This window comes from Bos indicus, chromosome 8 (assembly GCF_029378745.1).
Source record: "Bos indicus isolate NIAB-ARS_2022 breed Sahiwal x Tharparkar chromosome 8, NIAB-ARS_B.indTharparkar_mat_pri_1.0, whole genome shotgun sequence".
NCBI classification, from domain to species: Eukaryota; Metazoa; Chordata; class Mammalia; order Artiodactyla; family Bovidae; genus Bos; species Bos indicus.
Genome location: NC_091767.1, coordinates 45,174,398 through 45,190,176, shown reverse-complemented (window position 1 = coordinate 45,190,176; position 15,779 = coordinate 45,174,398). Strand labels below are relative to the sequence as shown.

The window sequence follows — 15,779 nt, the reverse complement described above, 5'->3', positions numbered from 1 at the left end:
TAGGATGGACTGATTGGATCTCCTTGCAGTCCAAGGGACTCGCAAGAGTCTTCTCCAGCACCACAGTTCAAAAGCATCAGTTCTTCAGCACTCAGCTTTCTTCACAGTCCAACTCTCACATCCATACATGACCACTGGAAAAACCATAGCCTTGACTAGATGAACCTTTGTTGGCAAAGAAATGTCTCTGCATTTTAGTATGCTATCTAGGTTGGTCATAACTTTCCTTCCAAGGAGTAAGCGTCTTTTAATTTCATGGCTTCAGTCACCATCTGCAGTGATTTTGGAGCCCCCAAAAATAAAGTCTGCCACTGTTTCCACTGTTTCCCCATCTATTTGCCATAAAATGATGGGACTTGATGCCATGATCTTAGTTTTCTGAATGTTGAGCTTTAAGCCAACTTTTTTACTCTCCTCTTTCACTTTCATCAAGAGGCTCTTTAGTTCCTCTACACTTTCTGCCATAAGGGTGGTGTCATCTGCATATCTGAGGTTATTGATATTTCTCCCAGCAATCTTGATTCCAGCTTGTGCTTCTTCCAGCCCAGCGTTTCTCATGATGTACTCTGCATATAAGTTAAATAAGCAGGGTGACAGTATACAGCTTTGACGTACTCTTTTTCCTATTTGGAACCAGTCTATTTTTCCATGTCGAGTTCTAACTGTTGCTTCCTGACCTGTATACAGGTTTCTCAAGAGGCAAGTCAGGTGGTCTGGTATTCCCATCTCTTTCAGAATTTTCCACAGTTTATTGTGATCCACACAGTCAAAGGCTTTGACATAGTCAATAAAGCAGAAATAGATGTTTTTCTGGAACTCTCTTCTTTTTCCATGATCCAGCGGATGTTGGCAATTTGATCTCTGGTTCCTCTGCCTTTTCTTTTTTTTTTTTTTTCCCTCTGCCTTTTCTAAAACCAGCTTGAACATCTGGAAGTTCACGGTTCACGTATTGCTGAAGCCTGGCTTGGAGAATTTTGAGCATTACTTTACTAGCGTGTGCAATGAGTGCAATTGTGTGGTAGTTTGAGCATTCTTTGGCATTGCCTTTCTTTGGGACTGGAATGAAAACTGACCCTTTCCAGTCCTGTGGCCACTGCTGAGTTTTCCATATTTGCTGGCATATTGAGTGTAGCACTTTCACAGTGTCATCTTTCAGGATTTGAAATAGCTCAACTGGAATTCCATCACCTCCACTAGCTTTGTTTGTAGTGATGCTTTCTAAGGCCCACCTGACTAGGCTTTCCCCAAAAGGGTTTTAAATCCAGATGTCTGGGAAGTTCTGGGCTGAACATGCATCTGTACTGCAGGACCTCTCAGATGCTTGCATTGTAACTTTTCAAGAGGAAGCATAGTGCTGGATATCCCAGATTTCCTTAGCCACTGAATTCTTTTATACCCATAGAACTCTTAAGACTCACTTGGGCAGGTGCTAAAATGGAGAATCTCTTAAGTTCCCTTTCAGAACTTAGATATCTTCCCCGTGGCTGGCCTCACTGTGACATCTCTGGCCATGTTCTAGCTTGTTTTGCATGAGTCCTACTTTGTCTCATTTTGTCTCATCAGCTCGTCTCCCAGTGATCATCCTCTCAGAGTGAACAGAGTCACATGGTTTTCTTCATTTCTCTGAAAATCTAGGTCTATCATTGTCAAAATATAAAAATGATATGACTATTTGAAAAAAAATGCATTACAGGAAAGTATAAGTAAAGAAAATTAAAATTCACCCCCAATTCTAATCACCCAAAAGTAATTCTAACAAAGGATTTTTCAGTTGAGCCAGAAGATTCTACAACTGGCAGAATTTTATTAAATGCTTCAATTACAAATGTATATGGCAAAATATTTAAAACAGATTGAAGTTTTTGAACTCCTGTATATCTGAAACATTGGAGATTTAATAATTAGAGTTGTTCAGATATGGGTGGAGGGGTTGTTACAGCTTGAAGTATGTCCTCCCCACAAAATATGTTGAGGCCCTAACCCCTAGTACCTCAGAATATAAACTTGTTTGGAAGGAAGGTCATTGCAGAAGTAGTTACAATTAAGATAGATCATGGTTGGGTAGTAGCTGCTGCTGCTAAGTCGCTTCAGTCATGTCTGACTCTGTGTGACCCCAGAGACGGCAGCCCAGCAGGCTCCCCCGTCCCTTGGATTCTCCAGGCAAGAACACTGGAGTGGGTTGCCATGTCCTTCTCCAATGCATGAAAGTGAAAAGTGAAAGTGAAGTCGCTCAGTCGTGTCCGACTCCTAGCGACCCCATGGACTGCAGCCTACCAGGCTCCTCCATCCATGGGATTTTCCAGGCAAGAGCACTGGAGTAGGGTGCCATTGCCTTCTCCATGGGGTAGTAGGGAGGGCACCTAATCCACTGTGACTAATGTACTTATTTTAAAAATGACCACGTGAAGACCCAGAGACATAGAGGAAAGAATGTCATGTGACAGCAGCGGTAGAGATTGGAGTCATGCGGCTGCAAGTCATGGAATGCGTTAGAAACTAAAAGGTATGGAACAGATTCTTCCCTTGAGCCTTCAAAAGAGTATGACCCTTTTGAAAAAGAAAATATACATATATATATTTTGTGGTGGTTGTTGAGTCAGTAAGTCATGTTTGACTCTTTGCAACCCCATGAACTGTAGCCCACCAAGCTCCTCCGTCCATGGGATTTCCCAGGCAAGAATACTGGAGTGGGTAGCCATTTCCTTCTCCAGGGGATCTTCCTGACCCAGGGATCAAACATGTGTCTCTTGCATTGCAGGCAGATTCTTTACCACTGAGTCACCAGGGAAGCATCAGATCAGATCAGATCAGTCGCTCAGTCGTGTCCTACTCTTGTGACACCATAGATTGTATAGTCCATGGAATTCTCTAGGCCAGAATACTGGAGTGGGTAGCCTTTACCTTCTCCAGGGCGTCTTCCCAACTCAGGGATCAAACCCAGGTCTCCTGCATTGCAGGAAGAATCTTTACCAACTGAGCTATCAGGGAAGCCCATATATATATATATATATATATATATATATATATAACTTTGCTATACAGTAGAAATTAACACAACATTGTAAATCAAATATTCTTCAATAAAACTTTTTAAGAAAAGAATATTGTCTTGCCCATACCTTGTTTTTGGATTTCTGGCTTCTAGAACCACAAGAAAATAAACATCTGTGTTTGAGGCACCCATTTTGTGCTACTTTGTCCTGGCAATTCCAGGAAACAAATACAAGGGTGTTGGTAAATTGAGAGAGGTTTTGAACAACAACCTGGCCAAGTTAACACCCCTCTGATGGGCAAAGATCTCCATCCATACCTTCCGCCAAGCACTGGCATGCTGGAGGCTGTTCCTTACAAGGCCTGTGCCATGCACACATCTCCTTCCTATTCGGTGATGTCATATTGCTAGCTTGAAATGGGCCATTTTGGTAAGCAACCACCTTGTTTCTGGAGGAATTAAGGGTGTCCTGAGGTTCAGCACATTCCATGCTAAAACTGGGAAAGTTTCAGGCAAACTGGACCAAAGTAGTTAAACTATCAGTCATGGGAGGAGTATTTATACCATGTTGCTGCTGCTGCTGCTAAGTCACTTTAGTCGTGTCCAACTCTGTGCAACCCCATAGGCGGCAGCGCACCAGGCTTTGCTGATCCTGGGATTCTCCAGGCAAGAACACTGGAGTGGGTTGCCATTTCCTTCTCCAATGCATGAAAGTGAAAGGTGAAAGTGAAGTCACTGAGTCATGTCTGACTCTCAGTGATCCCATGGACTGCAGCCTACCAGGCTCCTCCGTCCATGGAATTTTCCAGGCAAGAGTACTGGAATGGGGTGCCATTGCCTTCTCTGATAGAACTTGGCAAATCTTACAAATCAGAGCATTGCCTTCTTAGAGAACTGCTCATGAAATATGCACCAGCACATTACTATGCCAGGTTTGGTTCCCCAGCATTGCTGCCTTTTATTTGCATGGTGAATATAGCATTGGTTACCTGAAGCTCTCCCTATAGCTGTTCATCAAATTAATGGATTGTGCAGCAGTTACTGGCAGGGATGAGGATCTGAGAAGTTATCCTTTCAGTTGAAAATGTGAGCCTTTGCTAGATAAATTGTATAGTAACAACCCTAGCATTATGAATCACATTGACAAAGCACTTAAAAATTTGAAGTTAAGAGATGCCTTCTCCCCAAGCTTTATGTTCTCTTCAAAATCAATGGTTTATTTTTGTGGCATTTACTTATTTATTTATTGAACTACCAAAATCAAAGTTGTTCCCTAATGGATACATATAATTATAGAGTTGAACATAAGACATGACAATTTTTTTTCCCTAAGAACCACATGACAGAATTAGAGATGCTTAACATCCTCCTATGGACTTACGGAGATCTTAAGCCTTACAGTAAATTGTACTTACAACAGTAATTATTGAGCATAGCACAGCACTTAGCCCACCATGTCTACATTGTAAATAAAATAGCTTCTCAGTCTTGTCCTAGCAGTTATACCACCTTCCTCTCCCACTAGAGAAACCATGAAGTAATACAGGAGGGTGAGTGAAATGTCCATTAGATGGAGCACCAACCCGGATGCCTTCCACTCCCAACCAGGCATCAAACCATGAAAATGCCACAACAGCTTCTGTTCCTAAACTCTTCTCCCTGGTTCACTCTCCACTGCCCCAGGTCCTCCTACCTACTACTTGTCTAGGGCCGGAAAATGTGTTTAAAATGCACTAGATCATGTTCTCTTGGAGAAAAAAAAAAAGCACTGCAGAATAGCATAAGTAGAATGTATGCAGTATGGGGAAACTGTTCTGAAGAGGTAAAGGAGAAACCAGGATATATATGATAAAAACGAACTTTTTTGCTGAGAAAAACGTGTAGTCAAGCAGAGAGTATTGTTACTAATCACAAGAATAGACATCTCAAGTTACTTACTTTAGTGCTTTTTTTCTATTTATTGGAGAAAAAAGTGATTATTTATTTTTGAAGTATAGTTGATTTATAGGACTTCCCTGGTGGCTCAGATGGTAAAGAATCTGCCTGCAATGCAGGAGACCCAGGTTCGATCCCTGGATAGGAAAGATCCTCTGGAGAAGGGAATGGCAACCCACTGTAGTATTCTTGCCTGGGGAATTACATGGACAGAGGAGCCTCATGGGCTACAGTCCTTGGGGTCACAAATAGTCAGACATGATTGAGTGACTAATACACATACATACATATGTATATTCATTCTTTTTAAATATAATTTTCCATTATGGTTTGCCACAAGATATTGAATATAATTCCCTGCGCTATACAGTAGGAGCTTGGTTTTATCTGTTCATATAAAGAATAGCATAAAGAATCGGCCTGCAATACGGGAGACCTGGGTTTGATCCCAGGGTTGGGAAGATGCCCTGGAAAAGGGAAAGGCTACCCACTCCAGTATTCTAGCCTGGAGAATTCCATGGACTGTATAGTCCATGGGCTTGCAAAGAGTCGGACATGACTGAGGGGCTTTCACTTTCACTTATATAAAAGCTTGGGCTTCCCTGATAGCTCAGTTGGTAAAGAATCTGCCTGCAATGCAGGAGACCCTGATTTGATTCTTAGGTCAGGAAGATCTGCTGGAAAAGGGATAGGCTACCCACTCCAGTGTTCTTGGGCTTCCCTTGTGGCTCATCTGGTAAAGAATCCACCTGCAATGCGAGAGACCTGGGTTCGATTCCTGGGTTGGAAGGATCCCCTGGAGAAGGGAAAGGCACCCACTCCAATATTCTGGCCTGGAGAATTCCATGGACTGTATTGTCCATGAGGACACAAAGAGTTGGACATGACTCAGCGACTTTCACTTCACTTCACTTCGCCTTATATAATAGCTTCCATCTGCTTGCCCCAGCCTGCCACTCTCTTATCCTTCCCCCAGGCCCCTCCTCCTTGGCAACCACAAGTCTACTCTCTATATCCACATGTCTGTTTCTGTTTGTAGGTAGGTTCATTTGTGTCATATTTTAGCTACCCCGTATAAATGATATCATATGGTATTTTTCTGTTTTGACTTACTTCACTTAGTAGAATACTCTCTAGTTGCATCCAGGTTGCTGCAAATGACATTATTTCATTCTTTTTTTTGGTGCTTTTCTGTGTATGGAAACATGCAAGAATCTGGGTTCATTAAATAATTTCCTTAGATATCTATCTTAAATATCTAGGGGCTGGCATATCCAAAGCAGGGAATGCTTCCTTTTTTTCTCAATTATGAAATGCCCCAAGGTGCATTGCAGTGGATAATGGTTTGATCCTTATAGAACTTATTGGCAGGCAACATTTTTTTCTTTACCATAGAATGATCTCCAGGGTATATTGTACAGTAAAAAACAAAGCGTGCTTGTGCATACACACACAAAACCCTCAAATCAACTGTACTTGAGTTAAAAGAATGGATCAATCAAAAGGAGAAAAAAGCAAGGTGCTGGACAGTTGGTACAGTATGGTATCTTTCATAATTTAATTAAAAATTTTTTTTCTTTTTATAATTTTAAAAAGCAGTCTTAAATATGCTTGGATAAATACAGGGTGCTTCCTGTGCCTAAAGCACACACTCTTCACAATGCATTTTATTCATGTACTTTTCTATTTCTTCCAGGAGACCATGACTTCCTTGAGGGGAAGGAATTCCTTCATTGACTTTTGTATCCTAGCACGTGGCTTGGATCAAATAAGCAATCAATAAAAGTCAGTTGAAGAAAGGAATCATTAAATACAGGCAGAAACACTGCCTTTAACAGTTTCCTTTTCTCAGTTAAATTTACTAAGCCAGTATTGTAACATAAACACAGGTCCATTGAAGATGTAAGTCACTTCCTACCATTTTAAAGTTGTTGTTTTTTTTTTTTTTTTTGGTGTGTGTGAATCAGGAAGAGTCGGAGGCATTAAAAAAAAAGCAGTTTTGAAATTAAACACGCACACACGCACACACACACACACACACACCACAAGCATCTAATTAGACCAAAACAAAACCAACTTACAAGTCTTGGCTCATCATCTCTGTACACTGATAGCTACATGCACTGATCCTATAATTTATGTCTACTAAACACTGTTATTTTCCTTCTCTATGCATTAAGCAACTAGGAAAGGGTTCCAGAAACATTTCAACACTACTGGCACTCATGATTATTAATATCATTAATACTGTTTATTTTTTTAATGGCTAGTCTTCTAGACTTGTGTATCCGATCTGAGAGAAGAATGTATTTCTAGGGTTGCAGCCAAATGCAGTCCTGAATGCTTTCTGCTGGCAGTCTTTGCTTTCCAAATATTGACTTGCTTCCTACAACCCCTAGGAAGCTCCTCTATCTTTTCAAGCTGCCCTTGGGATTCTTTTTCTTTCTTGGCTTCTTGTCACTGGCACCCCTAGAGCCAGGCAGCAAACATGTCCCCTTGCACATCCTGCCACCTCTCTGGGTCCAGGCACCAGTCTTGGAGATAGGAAGAGAGGAAGAGACGAGGGGTGAGGCAGAAGACATTAATAATCCCCACTTCCAACCTCCTCTCTCCCTCCCCAGCCCTGCCCCTTCCTATCACCAGAGTTGGCTACCGCTCCAGGAAATAACTGCCCTTTTCAGCTTCCTCTTGGAGCAGAAAGAAAGGAAAGGTTTGGATTCTTCTCCTTTTTGGAATCCCCCCATTCTTTTCATTTGTTCAGTCGCTAAGTCCTGTCCGATTCTTTGTGGCCCCATGGACTGTAGCATGCAACCCTGTTCTTCACTGTCTCCAGGAGTTAGCTTGAATTCATGTCCATTGAGTTGGTGATGATATCTAACCATCTCATCTTCTGCTGCCCTCTTCCCCCCTTCTAAGGTTTTCCAAATAACCCCTCTTAGCATCTCTAAAGCCCTTAATTTCTCCTCTTCTGTGCTCAGATTGCAGTTTACACAAGAATCCCCCTGTGGAGTTAGTCAAACATGCATATCTCTGCTCTGCCCCTGGAGTTTTTCCAGGAGTTTGCTTGGTGAACAGAACTGTCCCTGGGAATCAGATGATTTTACCTTGTAGTGTGGCTTGCACTTTTTACCTTGAGCATGTGGTGATCTGAGCAAAACTTGTGTAAATAGGGGTGGAAAATACTAAGGGAGGAAAGAACAGCCAGACCAAAACTGGAGTTCTTCTACCGAGTCACACAGCATCTCCCAGAGTTTACTCAAACTCATGTCCATTTAGTTGGTGATGCCATCCAACCATCTCATCCTCTGCTGCTCCCTTCTCCTCCTGGCCTTTCCCAGCATCAGGTCTTTTCCAATGAGTCAGCTCTTTGCATCAGGTGGCCAAAGTATTGGAGCTTCAGCTTCAGCATCAGTCCTTCCAATAAATATTCAGGACTGATTTCCTTTAGGATTGACTGGTTTGATCTCTTTGCAGTCCGAGGGACTCTCAAGAGTTTTCTCTAACACAGCATCAGTTCTTCAGCACTCAGCCTTCTTTACGGTCCAACTCTCACATCTGTACCTGACTACTGGAAAAACCGTAGCTTTGTCTATACAGACGTTTGTAGATAAAGTGATGCCACTGCTTTTTAAAAAGCTGTCTAGGTTTGTCATAGCTTTTCTTCCAAGGAGAAAATGTCTGTTAATTTTATGGCTGTAGTCACCATCTGCAGTGATTTTGGAGGCCAAGAAAATGAAATCTGTCACTGTTCCCACTTGCCCCCATCTATTTGCCATGAAGCGATGGGATCAGATGCCATGATCTTCATTTTTGAATGCTGAGTTTTAAGCCAGCTTTTTCACTATCCTCTTTCACCCTCATCAAGAGGCTCTTTGGTTTCTCTTCACTTTCTACCATTAAAGTGGTATCATCTGCATGTCTGAGGTTGTTGCTGTTTTTCCCAGCAATCTTGGTTCCAGCTTGTGCTTCATCCAGCCCAGCATTTTGCATGATGTACTCTGCATAAATAACCAGAATGACGATATATAGCCTTGACATACTCATTTCCCAATTTTGAACCAATCTGTTGTTCCATGTCTGCTTCTAACTGTTGCTTCTTGTCCGGCATACAGTTTTCTAAGGAGGCACATAAGGTGGTCTAGGATTCCTATCTTTAAGAATTTTAAGTAGGCAGTGACTGAAGTCCTGGAAATCTTCACTCTTTCCCCAAAATAGTTAGAATAATCCTCCCACTCATTAGCGTATGAAATTGTCCAGCCCGTAAAAGCTAACTGTAGCACACTTCAAGGTCACACTCACAACCTACAATAGCCCACACTCTGTGGAGTGTGTTTGTCTTTAAATAAATCTCCTTCTTACCTATCACTTTATCTCTCACTGAATTCTTTCTGTGATGAGACGTCAAGATCCAGAGGTTCATTAGATCCTAAAACTGGGTCTGTGATCTCAGTTGGAAGACCATGGGTTTTGGCTGAGTGCCTAGCAGGGTTTTGGGAGAGTTCAAGTCCTGGCCACATGGGTTCAAGACTCAGTCTGAGGTAAAAGGTTTCATAACTGTGGTGACCTAAGGATGAAAGAGCAGATAAAACCAAGGAGGGTCTTGGAATGCAGGAACAGAAAAACCAGACCCTTATCGTCCTTCCCTCTCCCATGTCGTAACTATTAATGGAACAGTATAACCTGTCTCCCCTCCTACCCCATAGGGAGAAGGTATTTGCCCTACTCTTCCCCCACCACCCAGTACATGTGCCTCATCCAATCAGCAAATGACCCGCAAGACCCTCATCCCACTCCTTGTACCCTGGGCATAAAAGTGGAATAAGGACCCCTGTTCAACGTCAGTTCTCCCTTGAGCTGGTTCGCTGTTCTAACAGCATCTCCCACTCTAATAAACTTTATTTCTCTCTCATTCTGTCTCATGTCTGGAAATGCTTTTCCAACCTGTGCCCGGACCATGACAACAACTACCCTGTATGCAACTGATATAGGTGAGGAAAGACTTGCCTTGTGTCATCCTAGGTTCAAGGGCTGGGTCTATGAAAAACTGACGACAGACAGATAAACAGAGAAAAGGTGTACAAGTTTATTAATTTTTAGCATCATGTGCACAGAGGCATCACAGGAAGAAATGAATACCCTCAAAGCAGTGCTATTTGAGAGTTTATAAAACAACTTTATTGGGCAGGGGGGAAGGATATAGGCTCTTTAGAGAAAGTGAGGTGAAAATCACTCAGTCATGTCCGACTCTTTGCAACCCCAGGGACTATGCAGTCAACGGAATTCTCCAGGCCAGAATACTGGAGTGGGTAGCTGTTCCCTTTACCAGGGAATCTTCCCAACCCAGGGATCGAACCCAGGTCCCCCACATTGCAGGCAGATTCTTTACCAGCTGAGCCGGTTTAGAGAAAGTGGTTTAGAGAAAGAAGCCAGTTTAGAGAAAAGTAAATGATTTTTAGAGAAGATGAATGGACACTTAGAAGAACAGATAGGAAATTTGAAGATGTAAGGGGGCAAAATTTGTCACCCCAAATGTGTCTCTTTGGCCGAAAACCTCAGGAAGAATTCCTAACTGCCTAAAATAATTTATAGAGAGCCTGTTCCAGGAATGAAACTATCACTATAAATTACTGTAGTTTTATAAGAACCAGGTGTGGTAGACAGGGAGGAACCTAGCAGTCCATGTTGAAATCTTGTCTTTGTCCCATTGTCTGTGTTTGACCCTTAAAATACTGGCTTTTCTATCATTTCCACGTGAATTGCTTTCCTGCCCTTCGAAGTCCCGAAACACTACCCCCAACATCCTTTGTGTCTTAAGCTGAAGATGGTATTTAAGGTGAAGGTTTTGGCCCACTTGCTTAGTTTTACTTTTGTTACCTTTCTTTTAGTGTCAAATCCAAAAAATCATCACCAAGATTAATGTCAAGGAGTTTACTGCCTATGTTTTTCTTCTAGGAGTCTTATATTTTGAAGTCTTAGTTTCTGTTTAATCCATTTCGAGTTGTTTTTGTGTATGGTGTAAGACAGTGGTACACTTTTGTTCTTCTGCATGTCATTGTCATTTTTTCCAATACCATTTATTGAAGAGACTCTCCTTTTCCTATTATATGTTCTTGAGTCTTTTCTTGTAAATTAGTTGACCTTGTAAGTGCTGGTTTATTTCTGGGCTCTCAATCCTTTTCCATTCATCTATGTGTCTATGTTTTATCCATACTATACTATTTTCATTGCTTTTTAATATAGTTTGAAATTAGGAAGTGTTATGCCTCTTGCTTTGTTCTTTTTACTCAAGATTGCTTTGGCTACTCAGGGTCTTTTGTGGTTCCATACAAATTTAAGACTTGTTTGTTCTATTTGTGTGAAAATGCCATTGGAATTTTGATAGGGATTGCATTGAACCTGTAGGTCACTTTGAGTATTATGGACATTTTAATTGTATTAATTCATCCAAAGAATTGATGCTTTTGAACTGTGGTGTTGGAGAAGACTCTTGAGAGTCCCTTGGACTGCAAAGAGACCCAACCATTCCATCCTAAAGGAAATCAGTCCTGAATATTCATTGGAAGGATTGATGCTGAAGCTGAAACTCCAATACTTTGTCCACCTGATGTGAAGAACTGACTCATTGGAAAGACCTGGATGCTGGGAAAGATTGAAGGCAGGAGGAGAAGGGGACAACGGAGGATGAGATGGTTGGATGGCATCGCCGACTCAATGGACATGAGTTTGAGTACTCTGGGAGGCCTGGCGTGGTGCAGTCCATGGGGTTGCAAAGAGTCGGATATGACTGAGCTGAATTCATCCAATCCATGAACATAAAATAAGTTTTCATGTATGTGTATCTTCTTCAATTTGTTTCATCTGTGTCTTATAGTTATCAGTTTCAGATTTTTCACCTTAGTTCAGTTTATTCCTAAGCATTTCATTTATTTATTTATTTGGTGCAATTATAAATGGGCTTACTTTCCTAATTTCCCTTTCTGATATTTAATTGTCTTGATTTTTTTATATTGACTTTGTACCCTGCAGCTTTAATGAAATGGTATATTAGTTCTAACAGTTTTTTGGTGGAGTCTTTAGGGTTTTGTGTATATAATATCAAGCCATCTGCAAATAGTGACAGTTTTACTTCTTCTTTTCTGATTCAGGTGCCTTTTGTTTTTTCTTGCCTAATTGTTTTGACTAGGACTTCTAATATTATGTTGAATTAAAGTGGTGAGAGTGGGCATCCTTCCCTTGATCCTTATCTTAAGGAAAAGCTCTCATGCATATGTTAGCTGTGGGCTTGTCATATATGGCCTTTATTATGTTGAGGTACATTTACCCTACCCCCAGTTTGTTGAAAGTTAAAACATTTTATCTTAATATATCCAGAGGAAATGGATCATGTGAGCTCAGATTGTTTCTGGAGCAAACATCAGGATATACGTGAGGTCAGTTTTTCAACTTCCCGAGGGGCCATTAGTTGGGATCTTTAAAATGTCATGACTAGGTAAAACCAAAAATTTGAAGCCATTTCTTACTTTAACAGTAGCTATATGCTGAAAGACAGTCATGAAGTCATAGTTTTGAATAGCAAGGAGAATTTATATGAAATTTCATACCTGTGCCTCTCCTTCCTCTTCTGGTATGTAGCTATTTTCATTTTCAAAAGATAAATCCATGCCAAGAATTCAACTGGATAAGACCTAAAATTACTTTAATCTCGGTGTGTACCGGAAGGTATGCTTTCTTTGGCAACCTTGTAGAGCCAAACCGTACAAACTTTACATTCATGAACAAGGTTCTATCATAAGAAACAGAAATGAGGCTTTTTAGAACATGGGGTCAAGTGTAGCTTGAGAAACATATTGTAAACCTATTATTTAATACAAACTATCAGACATAGGATGGCTTATTGGTTTTAGAAGCTATGCAGAAGATGGAGTGAAATATAAGTCCTATAGGGGTCAAGAAAAACTGTTCCAGGCAATTCAGAATCCATCACCAACATAACCAAAATAAGTGTTTTAACTGAGGTTGAGAGGAGGACTTTGGAGAAAAATCTCAAATTTATTATCTTTTAATTTTTATTTCTGGAATTTTTATTATTTTAAAAAATGAGTTAATTAATTTGGCTGAACTGGGTCTTAGTTGCCACATGTGGAATATTCAGTCTTCATAGTGGCATGTGAAATCTTTGGTTGCAACATGCAGGATTTTTTGTTGCGGCATTTAAATGCTCAGTTGCAGCATAGGGGGCCTGTTTCCCTGACCGGGGATCACACCGCAGGCCCTCTGCAGTGGAAGCGCAGAGTCTTAGCCACTGGGCCACCAGGGAAGTCTGGGACAAGCTCACATTTACATATACGATTCTGTTGTGTCATATGTTTGTCATATGTTTGCTTTGCATGTGGTCCAGGTGTCACAGGTTCGAGTCCCCATTTTACAGACCAGAAAACTGAGGCTCGAGTCAACAAACTAATAAGTGGCGGACTTTGGATAAAATTTTTTAAACTTTGATTAAAAAAAATTTCTTTTACATACCCCCATGCATCTCTGTATCTTCAGAAAGAGGTAAATAAATCATTCTGGATAGTTTTATTTTCCGGTGGCAAAGGGTCTCTTCACTCAGGAAGAGAGACATAAGAGAAAGCTTTCTAAAATTATGTAATATATTTTCTCCCCCCCCCCCCCCCCGAACTTATACTGAACATTTACAATGTGTTCCTGAGAATCCATCCTTAATTTTTTAAAACATTTTTATTATCTATTTATTTTTGGTTGTGCTGGGTCTTGGTTGCTGCACGTGGGCTTTCTCTAGTAGCAAAGGTCAGGGGCCGCTCTAGCTACAGTGCATGGGCTTCTCATTGTGGTAGCCTCTCTTGATGCAAAGAGCTGACTCACTAGAAAAGACCCTGATGCTCGGAAAGACTGAAGGCAGGAGGAAAAGAGAACGACAGAGGATGAGATGGTTGGATGGCATCACCTACTCAGTGGACATGAGTTTGAGCAAACTCAGGGAGATGGTGAAGGACAGGGATGCCTGGTGTGCTGCAGTCCATGGGGCCGCAGAGTCAGACACGACTGAGCAACTGAATGACGACTCTTGTGGAGCACTTGCCCTAGGGAGCTTGAGCTTTAGGAATTCTGCCTTGTGGGTTTAGTTGCCCTGAGGCATATGGAATCTTCCATAGCCACAGATCTTCCTACATTGGCAGGAAGATTCTTAACCACTGGGCCACCAGGGAAGTCCAGAATCCGTGTTTAGTATGGGTGATGCAATAGATGAGATGGTGCTCCCAGGGTCTGAGGTATGAGGGGCACTGGCCCCATGTCCTGGTGCTTTTCCAGTTTGCTGGTCAGAGTGATTTTTATTCCTGTCCCCATTCTGTTCTTGTGCTTGCCGTCTTTTCACTGCCTTAAATGGCAATCTGCAAGAGTCTTAGGATCTAAATAATTAAACCAGGTAGAATTGTACATAAAGTAAAAGTAAATAGGCCTGAAACGATGTGCAAGGAAAAGCATTAAGAGCACAGTCCTCAATTTCTATTTTCCTGTTACCTCAGCCCAATTAAATACATCTTTAAATTTTATATTGTTTCCCAGGTAGGAGAGGGCACAACTTAACTGAGTTCCAGGTAAGTGAAGGACAATGAAACTTTCATTAGAAGCAAGAAACAAATACAAGTGTATACACAGACACACAGACACACGATTTTATTTATTTTTTCACTGGCACTGACTTACCCGACTTAAAAATTTTCACTGGACTAAAAAATAACTGATTTTTAAAGAATGACTGTATTTTAAATACTCATTTAGCATTTGTCTGTATTGTTCTATTGTTGAGTTCTTTTTTCCCCCCACAAAGAATGTTTTTCGTTTTCCCTGTGCAAAAAGTCTTTGCTACATATTTGCATAAACTAGTCACTAATAAGTCTTTCTTTAGTAAGGGAGTAGCAGAACAAGAGCCTAACTTTGAGTGAGTTTTAATGTTCCCATGCCCTGGTTTCTGCATGTGTAAAATGCAAGGCTGTAACATTCAGATGGTGTAGCAGGCTGTCTGAGTCCACTAAGGCTGGGCAATAATACCAGAGACTCGATGGCTTATGAACATTTATTTCATAGTTCTGGCTGCCAGGAAGTCCATGATCAAGAGCAGACTGGGTGGCAGCTGAAGGCCTGCTTCCTGGTTCACAGACAGCTGTCTTCTCCCTGTGTCTGCACATGTTGCAAGGGACAAGGCAGCTCCCTGGTCTCTTGTAAAAGAGCACTAATCTCATTCATGAGGCCTGTGATTGGGGGTCAGGATCAACACCTAAACATGCTGCCTTCAGCATAGGCTTAGCCACTAATGGCACAATAAAAGATCATTATCTGAACATGAATTCAACTGAAATTCAAGTGGACCTAAACCCAGAACCATATACTCACTCTGCAGCTTATAAAAAGTGTCCACTGTCATCTCCTCTGCTAGAGGGAATTAAAGCTAGCCTGGAAAGCTGCCTGAAGGGACTACTGCATGTCTGACTTGGAAATCAACTCTGTTCTATCCAGTTTCATCCTCTCTGTTAAGGCGGGGACACAGAGGTCCAGGGAGTTTGAGAAACTTGCCCAGAGACAGACAACCTCTTTTGGGGCTGAGCCAAGTCTCAGCAACTAAACAAGGTGTAGGACCAGGGTTCCTTTCATTAACACCAAGATATTTTTGTTTGTTTGTTTTTAAAGAAAAGAAAGGTGCTTTAATTAGAAGAGCTGGCATTTAATTAGTAGATCTGTGTCCAGAGATCAAGTCCCAAGATTCTGCTCAGCCAGGACAGTTTTAATGGGAAAAATGGAGGGGGAAGCAGCTCAGTGAATCACCGAGGCAGGA

At 41.4% G+C, this 15,779-nt stretch overlaps 1 long non-coding RNA gene across 1 annotated transcript in view; it reads left to right on the top strand.

Annotated features, from left to right (window-relative positions):
• The window catches only part of LOC109562937 (uncharacterized), a 152,409-nt gene that overhangs the window by 23,897 nt on the left and 112,733 nt on the right, over positions 1-15,779 (top strand). The gene's annotated exons all lie outside the window — the stretch shown is intronic.